Raw genomic sequence first — 13,888 nt, forward strand, 5'->3', positions numbered from 1 at the left:
TATTTGTTCTGCGACATTGTATAAACCACACATTTTTCAATAAGATAGAAAATTAAAATCCTCACCAGGTTCAGAATTGCTTGGGGAAGTTAGATAGAAAGCCTACTGTCCTGGCAAAAGGAGAAGCAACTGTTGGCTGGTCAAGTACTGAAGGATGCTTCAGGACCACGGACAGCAGGGCCTCCCTTCCTCCTCATTTTAGAGCCGCTATAAATGCGTTCACACACCCAGGGCTGTGATTGGCCAGACATTCCATAGGCATAGTCTCTACTTAAAAGATTACTCAATTCCTTGATTCCTTCAATTTCTGGGGAGTCCTTGAGCATCTCTAATCTACACATAGCTCCTGGGGTGTGCCTTCTACTCCCCCAAATCTGTAGTCTGTCCTTTCCCACCCCTCCCCCACCCCACTGAAGTTCACTTGATTCATTTAAATGCTTTAGTTCCAAATGGCTTAACATCTTCCTCACAAGGAATTCTCCCCAATGACTATCAAATATTAAGTAAAGCCAGTTAACCCCACACCCTAGAGAATTGTATAATGTTACTATATTCTGTTCAGAGAAGTTTTATTTATCACATTTGGTTTCCCTTTCCCTAAGCCAATTTGTTACTCATGAAGAAATGTTTCAAGACTTCTTGAAAAGCTCATTGTTTTTAGTGTGTTTTCTGTGGAATGTCCCCAAGCCATTTGAAGACTAAATAATGACATCCTTTGGTTCGTTCTCATCCAAACATCATTCTTCCTCAAACAAGCTTCCTTGATCAGGCAGACAGGCTTCTCTTTGCAGGAGCCTCACTCCCCCCTCCCCATGGTTTGTCCCTCATGGACCTCCAAGCCACTATTTTTAATAGTTTCCCCCAGACACTTTCTGTTGACAAGCAGTCTGCTGCCGTGGCAGCCTGACCCTTCTTTGGCTTAGGAGTAATTTTCAATGACAGGTACCTCATTGTAGCCAGAGTTCTACAGTTTCATTCTTCACTTTCTTCCCAGCCCTTGGGTTGGTGCCAGTGTTGATTGAGATCTAGCTCATTGCCTAAGCAGGATCAAGTGCCTGGGGGCTTCAGCCCTTTTGTGGGATGGAGATTACCACAGGTAAGGCCAGACCCAGAGATCCCTCAGTCTCTTTGATCTCTCATCTTTGACTCTGAGTCCTTGTGGTCAATGCTTGGTCCCTTGCCTTTGATTCATTTAGAATCACAGACTCATTGTCACTTTGAGATGGAAGGGCTGGAGAGCATGTCATTAAACCTTATGTCCTCCACCCCATTGTGCATATGGAGAGCCTGAGCCCCAGGTAAGGACCTTCTGACAGGGGTGTGAGAAGAATAGGACAGGAAGATGCCATTTCTCTCAGTGGGGGTGGAGGGGGGGTCCCAGCCAGTCCCTCTTGAGTTTCTGAAGCAGAAACTCTGGGTCCTCTACCATCTTCATACAAGTCTGCCCTATCTCCCATCTTCCTTCAATTTAATTCAATGAATGCTTATTCAGTATGGACTAGTTGAATAAAAAGGAAGGAATCTCTTCTCTGAACCAGGCAGTGTGCTACAGGCAATGGAGACAAGGTGGTGTGGCAAAAACTTCTGCTTATGTTCCAATATCCACTCTCTCCGCTTCCCATAGCAATAGAATTTGTAGCTGGACAAATAGGGCCACTCAGAATAAAGATCACATTCTCCAGTTTCCCTTGCAGCTAGATGTGGTCATGTGATTTAGTTGTGGCCAATGGGATATAGGCAGAAGTGTCAGGTACCAGCTTCCTGGAACCTTACTTAAGAGACAGCTGGTTCTCTTTTGTCTCCTTTATCCTGATCCCTGCAATCCTGATGCTGCCATCTTGGACCTTGGGGCTAAGGAACTAAAAGGAGGTCTCTGTGGGCCTCCTGCTGCCAAGTTGCCTTATCAGCCCTGATCACCAGCCTCCAGACTGCATATGTGACAGAGGGTAATCTTCTGCTTGTTTAAACCACTGTTATTCTGGGTTTTTCAGTCATTCATAGCTGATGTATTCTAATATGGATAGTAAAATAAATACTTTTTTAATTTTTAATTTTTTTTCTATTCTTTCTAGCTTTGCCAAGAAAACATTGGTCTCTTTCAAAAGGAAATTTTATTCCTGGGGGCTCAGTCAGTTAAGCGTCTGACTTTGGCTCAGGTCATGATCTCATGGTTTGTGAGTTGGAGCCCTGTGTCAGGCTCTGTGCTGAGAGCTCAGAGCCTGGAGCCTGCTTCAGATTCTGTGTCTCCCTCTCTCTCTCTGTCCCTCCCCTGCTTGCGCTCTCTCTCTCTCTCTCTCTCTCTCTCTCTCTCAGAAATAAGAAAACATTAAAAAAATTTAAAGGAAATTTTATTAAGAAACTAGATTCTCTAACTAAAAATATTTTTTTTTCAACGTTTATTTATTTTTGGGACAGAGAGAGACAGAGCATGAACGGGGGAGGGGCAGAGAGAGAGGGAGACACAGAATCGGAAACCGGCTCCAGGCTCCGAGCCATCAGCCCAGAGCCTGACGCGGGGCTCGAACTCACGGACCGCGAGATCGTGACCTGGCTGAAGTCGGACGCTTAACCGACTGCGCCACCCAGGCGCCCCACTAAAAATATTTTAAATAAAGCGATGTGGGGGCGCCTGGCTGGCTCAGTTGGTTGAGCATCTAACTCTTGATTTTGGCTCTGATCATGATCCCATGGTTGTGGGATCAAACCCCACATCAGGCTCCATGCTCAGCATGGAGTCTGATTAAGATTCTCTCTCTCCCACTCCCTCTGCCCAACTCATTCTCTCTCACTAAAAATAAAGGCAAAATTTTTAAAAAGAGATGTGTATATACATATGATGTCTATATATGCATAAATTATCTCTGGAAGAATAAAAAGAGACTGTAGTCATGGGAAAGAACTGGGGGCTTCAGAGGTGGGAATGAGACTTACTGCCTACTTTTTTGCTCTGGATTTTTTCACACAAGTATGTGTTATCTTTTTTTAGTGCAAAGACCTAAAAATGAATGAAATACCATTTTACACCTTGGAGGCCCCCAGTCCAGTCACTCTCAGAGGAACCTTTTCAATGTTGCCAAATGGACATCCATTCAGCTCCTCTTTCAGCCCACCTCCTCCCGGGACAGCTTAATCTCTCTGTGGAAAAGGAGGAAAACAACAAACACGCCAACCTCCGAACCTGTTTGTGCATCTGGGGAAGATAGAGGCCCCTCTTCCAGGGCTGTGGCAGCTACACCTGGTGAGCTGACACATCCTAACTGCTCAGCAAAGGTGATGATGACTGTTACCACATCCTGTGCCTGCTTGTCGTTCCTGGGTGTCCCACAGCACCTCACAGACACCACTTGCTCATGCAACCATTGTCCTGATATGGTTTGCCTCCTCACTACCAGAGGGGGAGCTCCATGAGGGCAGGGTTCATATTCCATTCATCTCTGTCCCCAGCCCCGGTGCCCAGACCAGACCCTGGCATGGAGCAGAAATCAAGGAGCATTTATTGGCTGGAGGAAGGAGAAAACAACGGGCAGTTCATTTTAAAAATGCAGACCCTGATGGTTCCCAGAAATTCCAGTTGATTCACGGTTTTTGACTGGAATTGTAGTTTTCCCTGGATTCAACATTCAGCTGAACCCAAGGAGTGCCAAGGTGAGGCATGTTAGGATAAGGGAACCCTGGAACTCTGCCCAGAGGTATCACCCAGGGAGTACTTTTCTTAAGAGGAGTAACAAAATCCTCTTGGTGTCTCCATGAGGACTTCACTGTCTGTGGCTGGACCAGGGCACTGAGCACTCACAAACTCAGCCCACAGCCAGAGTGCAATGACTCTCAGAGACTCTGCTCTGGGGTCTGCTTGGCTTCTTATCTTGACCCCACTGTTCACCAGCTGTGTGAGCTGGGGCAAGATATCTGAGCTCTCCAGGCTTAGTTTCCTCACCTGTAAAAGTGAGGATCCTAACAATTGTACTTACCTCATAGGGTTAATGTAAGGATTTTAATGAGATAATGCATGTGAAATCCATTTATTAAGGAGTCACAATTCTTTGAGGTATGAACATGGTTTAACTTTTCCCCCAGCTGCTCCAGCTGTGCTCTATGGAACTATCCCCTCCCCCACCTTTTCTGGTACGGGAGCAGTCTCTTTACTGACATCTTAGGCATATTTTAGAACTTTCTAGTAAGTTCGTTATTAGAACAGTTTCATTCTGGAATTTAACACTCAGTCCTGTTCTTTTTGGAACTTTAGTCTCAAACGTAACTCAATACTGATATTCTACCCTCATCCTTCCAAGTAGACAGCATCTTTATGTAGCTCCCATAACCTGCAGAGAAACTGTATTAGTTTTCTATTGCTGCATAACAACCCCAAACTCAGTGGCTTAAAACAACATAAATATATTATCTCACAGTTTCTGTGGGTCAGGAGTTTGGTCCTTTCCTTGAAGCCTCACCAGACTGAACTCAAATATCGGCTGGGGCTGCAATCTCATTTAAGGCTTGGGATCCTCTTCCAAGTTCACTGATTATTGACAGAATTTGGTTCCTTGTGGTTATACAACTGATGCCCTCAGCTCCTAGAGGCTGCCCACCATTCCCTGCCACATGGCCCTCTCCACAACATGACACTCTGCTTCTTCAAGGCCAAAAGTAGGGCATCTGCTTCTCTGACATCTAGATACTCTTAAAGAAATCACCTGCTTATGTCAGGCCCACCAGGGTAATCTCCCCTTTGATTAACTTAAAGTCCACTGATTAGGGACTTTAATAACATCTGTAGACTCTCCTCACCTTTACCATAATTTGGAAAGCCTGTGTGCCTCCCCTCCCTGACTCCTGGATGTGGGAGATCTGACTCTGCTTCTTCTCCTTCCCCCAGCCCCACCAAAGATGGTCATCACACACCACATGACACAGCCTCCAGCTGACAGCCTTCAGATGTCCCCTCACCAGGGAGAGGCTCTTTGGGGCAGGGTTCCAGTAAGGTGTTGTAAAGGTGACAAGTAACTATAATGCCCCACAACCCATAAGGCTTACCCATATTTTTGTCTGGTTTCCTTTCCCCTTCTTCAGTGAACACAGGCACAGGTCCCCAAATCTTCAGGCCATACAAGGAGTGAAATTCCAGTCTTCGTTTCTTGAAAATACCTCCAAACTTCCAAGGGATGCTCTTAAAGCCACTTTCCCTTGGCTTTGGAGATAGGAAGCAGCAGTTCTGCCCCAGGACACCTGAACCTGCATTTTGCCCAAGCTGGCCACCTGTTTCTGTCTCAGTCTTCTTATATTTGTACTGGAGGGATGAAGGTAGGAGGATGTTACTGATAGTCATTCTTTAAATTGTCATCTCTCAGGTAGCACTGTAGAAGGTGACTGGACCCAACTGGTAGAGGCTCCAAGAACTTTGGGTTTCAATTTTGGGTCTTGGCTGTGCAATGTGGGGACAACAGGAAAAATTCTACTAAGTCTCAGCACCTGATAAACAGTGCTTAATAAGTGCTAATGGGTATTATTGATCAGAGCTCAACTCGAAGAGTCTTGCATTGAGAAGCAGGGCGGACCAGGAGTCAGAGTGGACCAGGAGCAAAGCTGCAGATGACAAGCGGTGGGACTCCTTCAGTACCTGCAGGCCAGGAATACACTTGTTCTCCAAACCTGGTGTCAGTTGGAGTCCAGGCGAGGGTAGGGCAAAGGTGAGGGGCGGAGAGGGCAGGACATATTCATGCCATTCTTTTGCTTCAGGCTGTTCGTCCTTCACTGCCTCAGAGGTGGCAGGAAAGAGCTGAGTGAAGCTGAGATTGAAATACTCTGGAATTCGTGGCGTCATGAAGATACAGCCTGGCTAACTATCCCCAGACCCATTTCCTCTTTTTCTTCAGCACACAGGTAGACTACATTTCTCAGCCTCTCTTGCAGTTGGGTCTGGCCACAAGACAGAGTTGTGGCCGATAGCATGTGAGTGAAGATGTCTCCCATTTCCAGCCCTGCCCGTGGAAATCTTCCAAGGCATGATACTCCAGATGCTTATCTTTTTTGCAGCCTTGATGCAGACAAACAACTTTGGAGGCTACACATAAAGATGGCAGAGCCAAAAGATACAAGGGACCTCGATCCCTGAGTCACTTTGTGGAAGGCCGCCTCCCTACCAGGAACACCTACATTTAACCGTCATGTGAGTGAAAGGTATATGCTTTTGTGTGGAGACATTTCAGTTATAGGGTATGTTTGTTGCATCAGCTGGCACTGCCTTATCGGACACACGAGTTCACAGAGCAAATGAGAAAATTAGCTTGCATCCGCACTGTCCACACTGTAAGAATTTCTACGAGTTTCGGGAATGTATCTGCCATGCTCTACAAAGTATGCACAATGTTTTAATTCCACTTCACAGAAAGGTTTTCTTTCCAAACCCTCTTCAGGGGCCTTCCCTATTAAAAAGTCCCATTTATAGAAACTACTACTTAGCATTTTTGGAACTTGTTATCCTATTCAGCAGAGTCTAAGTCAGGAGGCTTTGAACTCGGACAATTACTGCTCTTGATTAACAACAAGAACTGATGAGTTGGCCTTTCCAGTGTGCTAAGCAAACTCAGCCAAGCAGAAAATATCACTGAAGGGGAAACAATGGGAAGTGATTTTCTTGGTTACATTATGAGCCGTCGTGATATTTACACATGTTTGTGGATAATGTGGGAAACTCTGCTGCTTGCGTGCCCTTGCAGATGACACTGTTGGGCTTGAAACACCATGTTTCGCACTTGATCTGGGCTGCAGATGTCATCCTGCAGGCAGCCAGCCTAGTGGAAAAACCACAGACCTGGGAGTGGGCAGGTGTGGGTGCAGGATACCTGAACCGCGTCTTTGGAGCACCTGTTCCTCCAGGTGTCCCTGGGGCCAGCACCCAGGCCTGGAGCCTCATATTGTCAGACAGCCCAGTGGCAGCATAAGTGTCCATTTCTTTATACCCTTGACACAACTGGGTATTTTAATTTTTTTAAATGTTTGTTTATTTTTGAGAGAGACAGACAGACAGACAGAATGTGAGTGGGGGAGGAGCAGAGAGAGAGAGAGACACAGAATCCAAAGCAGGCTTCAGGCTCTGAGCTGTCAGCACAGAGCCTGATGCGGGGCTCGGACCCGTCAACTGCGAGATCATGACCTGAGCCGAAGTCAGACGCCCAACCTACTGAGCCACCCAGGCACCTCAACAGAACTGGGTATTTTAAAAGAGATCTTTGTGAAGTTGAGTCATGTTGCTTTTAATCCCAGATTGCACATTTACTTATATTTAATATGTCTGCATTTGTGAGTGATCTATGTAAGTCCTTTATCCATTTCTCCTTTGGGGATAGTAGTAGTTTTCATATCATTGCATACAAAATTTTCATTTATTAAGGGCATTGCACCTCTTCATGTTACTTAGGTTTATTTTTCCAAGTTATTTGTCCTTTTTTTGTTCATTTTTTGTGCATTTAAAGTTAAAAAAATTAAGTAGCCAAAATTCTATTTTTTCCATCTTTTTAAGCTTCTAAAGTCACATTTCATAAGGAAGTTTGAGATATATTCATCTATAAACCCTAATAGATTTATTTTAAATATTTAAAACGTAACTGGTTAGGGACCCCTGGCTGGCTCAGTCAGTAGGGTATGCGACTCTTGATCTCAGAGTCGTGAGTTTCAAGTCTATTTAAAGAAAAAAAAAAAGTAACCCTTCAATCCACCAGGGGCTTATTTGAGTGGAAGATATGAAGTAAAGATCTTCCTAGGGCTTCAGTAGGTTCCTTGATAGTTCATTTCTGCATTCTACCTTTGTCTCAGTCTGCTCCAAGTCCTATAACAAAAATACCACAGATTATGTGGCTTAAACAACAAACATTTATTTCTTGCAGTGTGGAGGCTGGGGATCCAAGATCAAGGCATCAGCAGATTTGGTATCTGGTGAGGGCCTCTTTCCTATGTCCATAAATGGTGGGAGGGATGAGGGAACTCTCCAGGGTCTCTTTAAAAGAGCACTAATCCCATTCATGAGGGCTCCACCCTCATGACCTAATGACCTCCAAAAGTTCTCTTCTACTAATACCATCATACTGGCGATTAAGTTTCAATATAGGAATTTTGCCTGGACACAAACGTTCAGTCTGCAGCAACCCTCCTCCTGAGTTTGGAAGTGAGCCTGGCTCAAAGAAGCTTCCGCCTAGAGTTTAACCTTTGGATGTAAAAATCTGGCTTCCTTACAAGTGAGGAAGGAGGTTGGCAAACTCACACTGGTCATTTAGAAAAAAATTTTGCACAGCACATGTATTCCTCACATCTTCAAAATAAATGTTATGAGATTTATACCCATTGTGCAGAAGAAAAAAACCAAGGCTCCTAGAAGTGAGGAGACTGCTCATACCAGCAAACTGACTCCCAAGATCTAGAGCTGAGACCCAGCCCAGGCACTTAGGAGCCTTTATCCTTCTGCCTTTTTCACAGCCCTGATGCAGCCTGATCCCTCCGCGGATCACCTCTTTACCCAGCACCTAGCATGGTGGGAGCTTGGGGAACGAATGGGCCTAAGGCTTAAGTCTCACATGGCAGATCAGCCATCCCCCTCTCCTCCTCTTCGTGATGGTCACTGAGGCTGCTGAAGGCTGCCTGAGCGTACTCAAGGTTGGCATTTCCACCCTCCTAACTGGAGGCCTCGCCGTGGCCTCCTTTCTGCCGTCATGTGGGGACTGCACGTGCCCGGGTTACTGCATATACTGGTGTCCCATAGCTGAGGAGGGCAGGCTTGAGGCCCCTCTGTCCCAGGGGAGCCAGGAACGAGGGCCATGGCATCGGAGACAGAGGGGCCTGCTCTACCTCACCAAAGGGTCCAAGTTTCAGTTCCAAAATGCTGCCACTTGTCTTTGAAGCTCGAGCCCCTATGCCTCGAGCGCTGGGAAGAAAGGAGCTGGGCCAGTGCTCCGCTGCACCAGCATCCTTCTCTCTCCCTCAGGAATCACCTTCGTCACCATCCATTGCCAAAATGAATGGAAGCTGCACAGCCGGCTTTATTAAATATGAATGAGTCACAGCCCACGGCCCCCACGCGGTCACTCACCCACTCCATCTCTGGCAATTACCGCGTCGCACACACTGTGCCAAGGGGCGCCGCGGTCCCTGCCTGCCCTTGCAGACTGACACCGCCCAGCAGGGGCAGGGCTCAGGTCTGCAGCTGCCCCTGATGGAAAGCCACTCCTGGGCTCCTATGCAGTCCAAATGCTCCGCTCTGAAGCTGTAGGGACAGGGCACCTTCCGCAGAAGGATCGTGGACGCTTGGGCTCTGAGGTCTGGCTGGGGATAGCCTGTGACTTTGGAGCCCAAGGTCTCCTGGCATGACGGACTCCTAAGCTCTGTCTGCATGTCAAGGGTGTGTGGGTAACAGATATGTTAGATTTCAGGCAGTTTTAAGATCCAGCCTGGATCAAGGTTAAGAGCACGTGTGCAAGGGCACACGGTCACCGAGCACACATGCAGTGTGTGTTCACGTTCCCCGCACAGGAGCCCAGTAGATTGTTGAGTTTCATGTCACTGGGGTCCTTGTTAACCCCGTCCGCTGCTGTGTCCTCGGTGTTTGTTGAATGAATAAATGAGGCAGGTGTTACCGACCATTTTGGAGCTACTGAAGTTGAGTTACGGAACTCACCAAGGTTCCACGGCTGTGGAATATCAGAGCTAGGTGTCAAATCCGGGGTTGGGCTCCACCCTGCCAAGTGGCTGGCGGCTTGCCTGGGAACCCCTGCCCTGCCCAGGCCACGGTCCGATGCCTCAACACAGCACTCTAGTTGCATAGATTTCTTTGACCCTGGTTTCATCAGGAGAGCCAGTAAAGTTCCCCACAGCCCCATGTGGCTTCGTCAAAGGTTAAAAACAAATGCAAGTTGTACAAAGTTGTAAAAACAAATGAGATACAATTCTTTTCCTGAACTTAAAAAATTACTTTTATTTTAGGAACCAATAAAATTATGGCAAATATTTACAAATAATTATCTCACATAAAGGTTACATAAAATCAATCCTTCACAAGTAACAGTCACTCATGAAAAGACACACAGATATTGAAACTACGCCAATCTTATTGCATGTTTCTCCAACTAATCTAAAAGAAAAGTGTTGCAGTCAACCATTTAACTTAGAATGAAACCACAAATTCCAAGTTTGACAAGAAAAAAAAAAGGTAAAAAATGAAACCAAAATCCCACCCCTGTTTTCTCCCAAGTCCCACCCCAAGCCCCTGCCCTCCTCCCAACAAAAGAAAAATATGTCCAACATCTTTGGCAAATCGGCACTGCTGTAATTACATTCAAATATTATTACACACAAAAGCAACACACGTCACTAAGAAAAAAAAAACCACCAATATTTCAAGTCAGGTATTTCTACTAGAAAAAAAGAATACAAAACATACACATTTTTAAGAAGCATTTTTTTTTCAATCTGTTGGAGACAGATCATCTCCTACTTTCAAAGGCAATTCAATTGTGGTTTTTTGTTTTTTTGTACTTTTTTTGTACTTTTTTTTTTTTTTTTTTTACAAGTAAGCGTCTATGCAGGCATCACAAACTTTGGCGGATATAGTAGATATGTATTTCTTTGATGCTGGAAGGTCAGTCCCTAAGACAAAGTCAACTGTCTCAAAGAATGAAAAGCTAAATCCATGTGTCTTCCTGGCAAAGAGTTCCATTTGCAATGTAATCTGCATTTATTTCTATAAATAGTCAATGTCCAAAGGCCACTAGAGGGTGAAGAACCGGGGCAGCATCTTCCAGCAAGAGTCAGGGCAACACCCAAGTCAGATTTCCACCCTCTGCCCAGACTTAGAGGCCCAGCAGCTGGGGCCAAGGAGGGGGCCCTCAGTGCCCACAATACCCCACTCTGAGCTGGTGGCTCGGGGCCAAGGGATGGGCTGCTGCTAGGTCTGCTCACCATCTCTGACCAAAGGCGAGGAGAGCAGGCAAGAATTGGCATGAGGAGACTCAGCACGATCTCTGAGTTTCAAGTATGTCTGAGGTACAGGGGTGCGCGTGTGTATGTGCATGTACACACTCACATGCACACATATGGAGGGGAAGGCCTGATCCGGAGGCTTTGAGCTTTGCAGGGCATTTCAAAAAGACTCAGGACTTATTTATTTTTAGCTTTATAGCAATTAATTGGCTATTGATTGGTTGGAATGTTCAACTCTCCATTTCCTCAAATACAATAAAATAGTTTCATTAAAATGTATTCATGCTTGAAAATAGGGAGCCATTAAATGGTTTCCTTTCTGTTCCACTCCAAGGGAAATGCACCGTTTGTAAATCAAAAATCCATCATCCAAAATCACTTGTTCTTAATGGTGCTTTTAGAGAAGATGAGAGACATGGTCGTAAGCATGGTGCTTTGGGGGATAAGGGTGGCCTGGTGGCCATAGTTGCAGGACTGGGTGGGTCCGCAGTTGGGATGGGTGAGGCTCAGCTTGGCCTCCTCCAGCCAGGCCTCAGAGTCAGGGAAGGGGGCACAGAACTCCCGGTCTCGCCCTTCCCCTATTTCACACTTCCTTCCGCACGCCATGCTCAGAGCTGTCTAAAGCTGAAAGGTGGGATTCCTGCCCACAGGCCAAATACACTACCTGAGACTGACCCCATTTTAGAATTTATTAAGATTCCCTCAATAAATATATAAACAGCTGCATTTTCTCCTTATGCCGCTCAGGGGTCTAAGATGTGGGAAGAGGAATATCTAGACTTACTGCACGGTGGTTACATTTGCCCCTAACTCAGAGATGGGCTAAATGGGACCCCTGGGAACACGTGGACTCAAACTCTAGATTGGCAGGGACATGATCCTGACGTCTCCTTTGATCCTGGGGTGGGGGTGGTCCAGGAACGGGACCCCAGTGTTGAGAAATTACAGTGAATGAAAGAAAGTCTGGTGCCTGCCTGCTCCTGGCAGCAGCCCATGTCAGAGACACTGCAGACCCCTCCTCAGGAGAGCGGGCAGGCTAGGGACTTGCTTCCAGTCCTCCCCACAGCCCCTCGGGACCTGGCCGCCACTCTGGAGGTGCAGCCATGAGCTGACAGTGGGGAAGTGCAGATCAACACCATGGCTCCACCATGAATATGCAAGAGGGAATCCTGAGGTAAGGGGACATCAGGGGACAAGGGGCTGAAGGGGCTGCTGGGAGGTGGGGCAGACTGCAGGCTAGGAGTCATGGCCTGACTGTCCAATTTTCCAATAATGTGTTTTGTTACCTTTTAAGAAATGCACTTGCCTTGGACCTCTCTGAGGCCAAAAGAAGTAAAGGAATAAATTCTCCAGGAGCACCGATGTGCGTGCCTGGAAACCATCAGAGACAGGCTCCTAGATGGGTGACAAGGCCAAGGCTGCAGAGCCAGGTTCTTAGTGGGGCCACCGAGGAGCTGGTCTAGCTGAGTGCTATGGGATCCACCCACACCAGCCTGGGCCTGGCCTCTCCAGGGACCTGGATTTTTCTCTACCCTCGGGGCAGCTGTGTCTCAGACATATCTTGTTTCTAGGTATTTGCCAGGAGTGCTTGGTTTGTTTTTAAGATTTGCTCCCCATAGCTTGGAGCTAAATTCTAGCTGAAATGTCATCCAGAAGGGGGTAGCTGGTGTCAGAGGCTGCAAAAGGCAGGGCAAATTGCTCTGGGATGTGACTTCTCATAAAGGGATTTCACCCCTGAGTGCCCTGTGGCCACATCTGGGGCTCTTCCCTGCACAGAGGAAACGCCCCAGCAGCACTGACCTCCTCTCAAAACCAACAATCCCTCCACCCCCCACCACCTCCAACTGTTCTACCGCACCCACCTTCAAAGCCCAAACGGCCTGCAAGAACCCAGGTAAGGAGGGAGGTGGAAAGGACTGGGGTGCCTGTTCCTGACAGCGACTGGCCAATCTGAACCGCATCTTCCATCTCTCTGGGCTCCCATCTCCCCCGAAATCTTCAATGAAGAGCAAGGAGGTGGAGAACAGGGGCGCCTGGGGGCTCAGTTGGTTAAGTGTCCACCTTTGGCTCAGGTCATGATCTCACGGTTTGTGGGTTTGAGGCTCTGCATTGGGCTCTCTGCTGTCAGCACAGAGCCTGCTTCAGATCCTCTGTCCCCCTCTCTCTCTGCCCCTCCCTTGCTCACTGTCTCTCTCTCTCTCTCTCTCTCTCTCTCAAAACAAATACACTTAAAAAAAAAAAAGGAGGTGAAGAAGAAAGGGAGCACTGGACAAAAATTGAGGGCCACAGGGGCACCTGGGTGGTTTGGTTGATTAAGTGTCTGACTCTTGGTTTTGGCTCAGGTCATGATCTTGTGGTTCATGAGTTCGAGCCCCACACCGGGCTCTGTGCTGACAGTCACAAAGCTAGTTGCCAGTGAGTGGGTCAAATTTCGCCCATATTTTTTGGCCGGAAGAGCATTTTAAAAGCTTTCACATTTGAATGCCATTGAATGGGGTAAGCAACCGGGTTGTCTTAGGTCCCACCACCCCATGCTGCCTCATGCCCTGCCTGAGTGGCAAGATTACTCCACCTGCCTGACCTGGAAAGTAGCAGTTTGGGGCCCTTGAGATTGTGATCTGTGTTTCCCAGGCCTGTGAGTACCCTAATGGGCCTGCTAGGGGACTCCTGCATATTGTCACAGCCAGGCCTAGAGTCTGAACCACAGCGGGATAGGTAAAGAAAAGAGTGAGGGACATCTCATAACATCTCACGACAGACATCTCATGCCACTGGAAACTTAGACCCCAGGGGTCAGATCTGGGCCCATGTCCAGGCCCTGCCAGGGCTGATGGTACAGTCCCGGACAAGATCCGATCCCACCGGAGTCTCGGGACACAGCAGGGAAGGAGTCTGACGAAACCTCAGAAGCACTGATGTGAGTGAA

The sequence above is a fragment of the Lynx canadensis genome, chromosome D4 (assembly GCF_007474595.2).
Source record: "Lynx canadensis isolate LIC74 chromosome D4, mLynCan4.pri.v2, whole genome shotgun sequence".
Taxonomy (NCBI): domain Eukaryota; kingdom Metazoa; phylum Chordata; class Mammalia; order Carnivora; family Felidae; genus Lynx; species Lynx canadensis.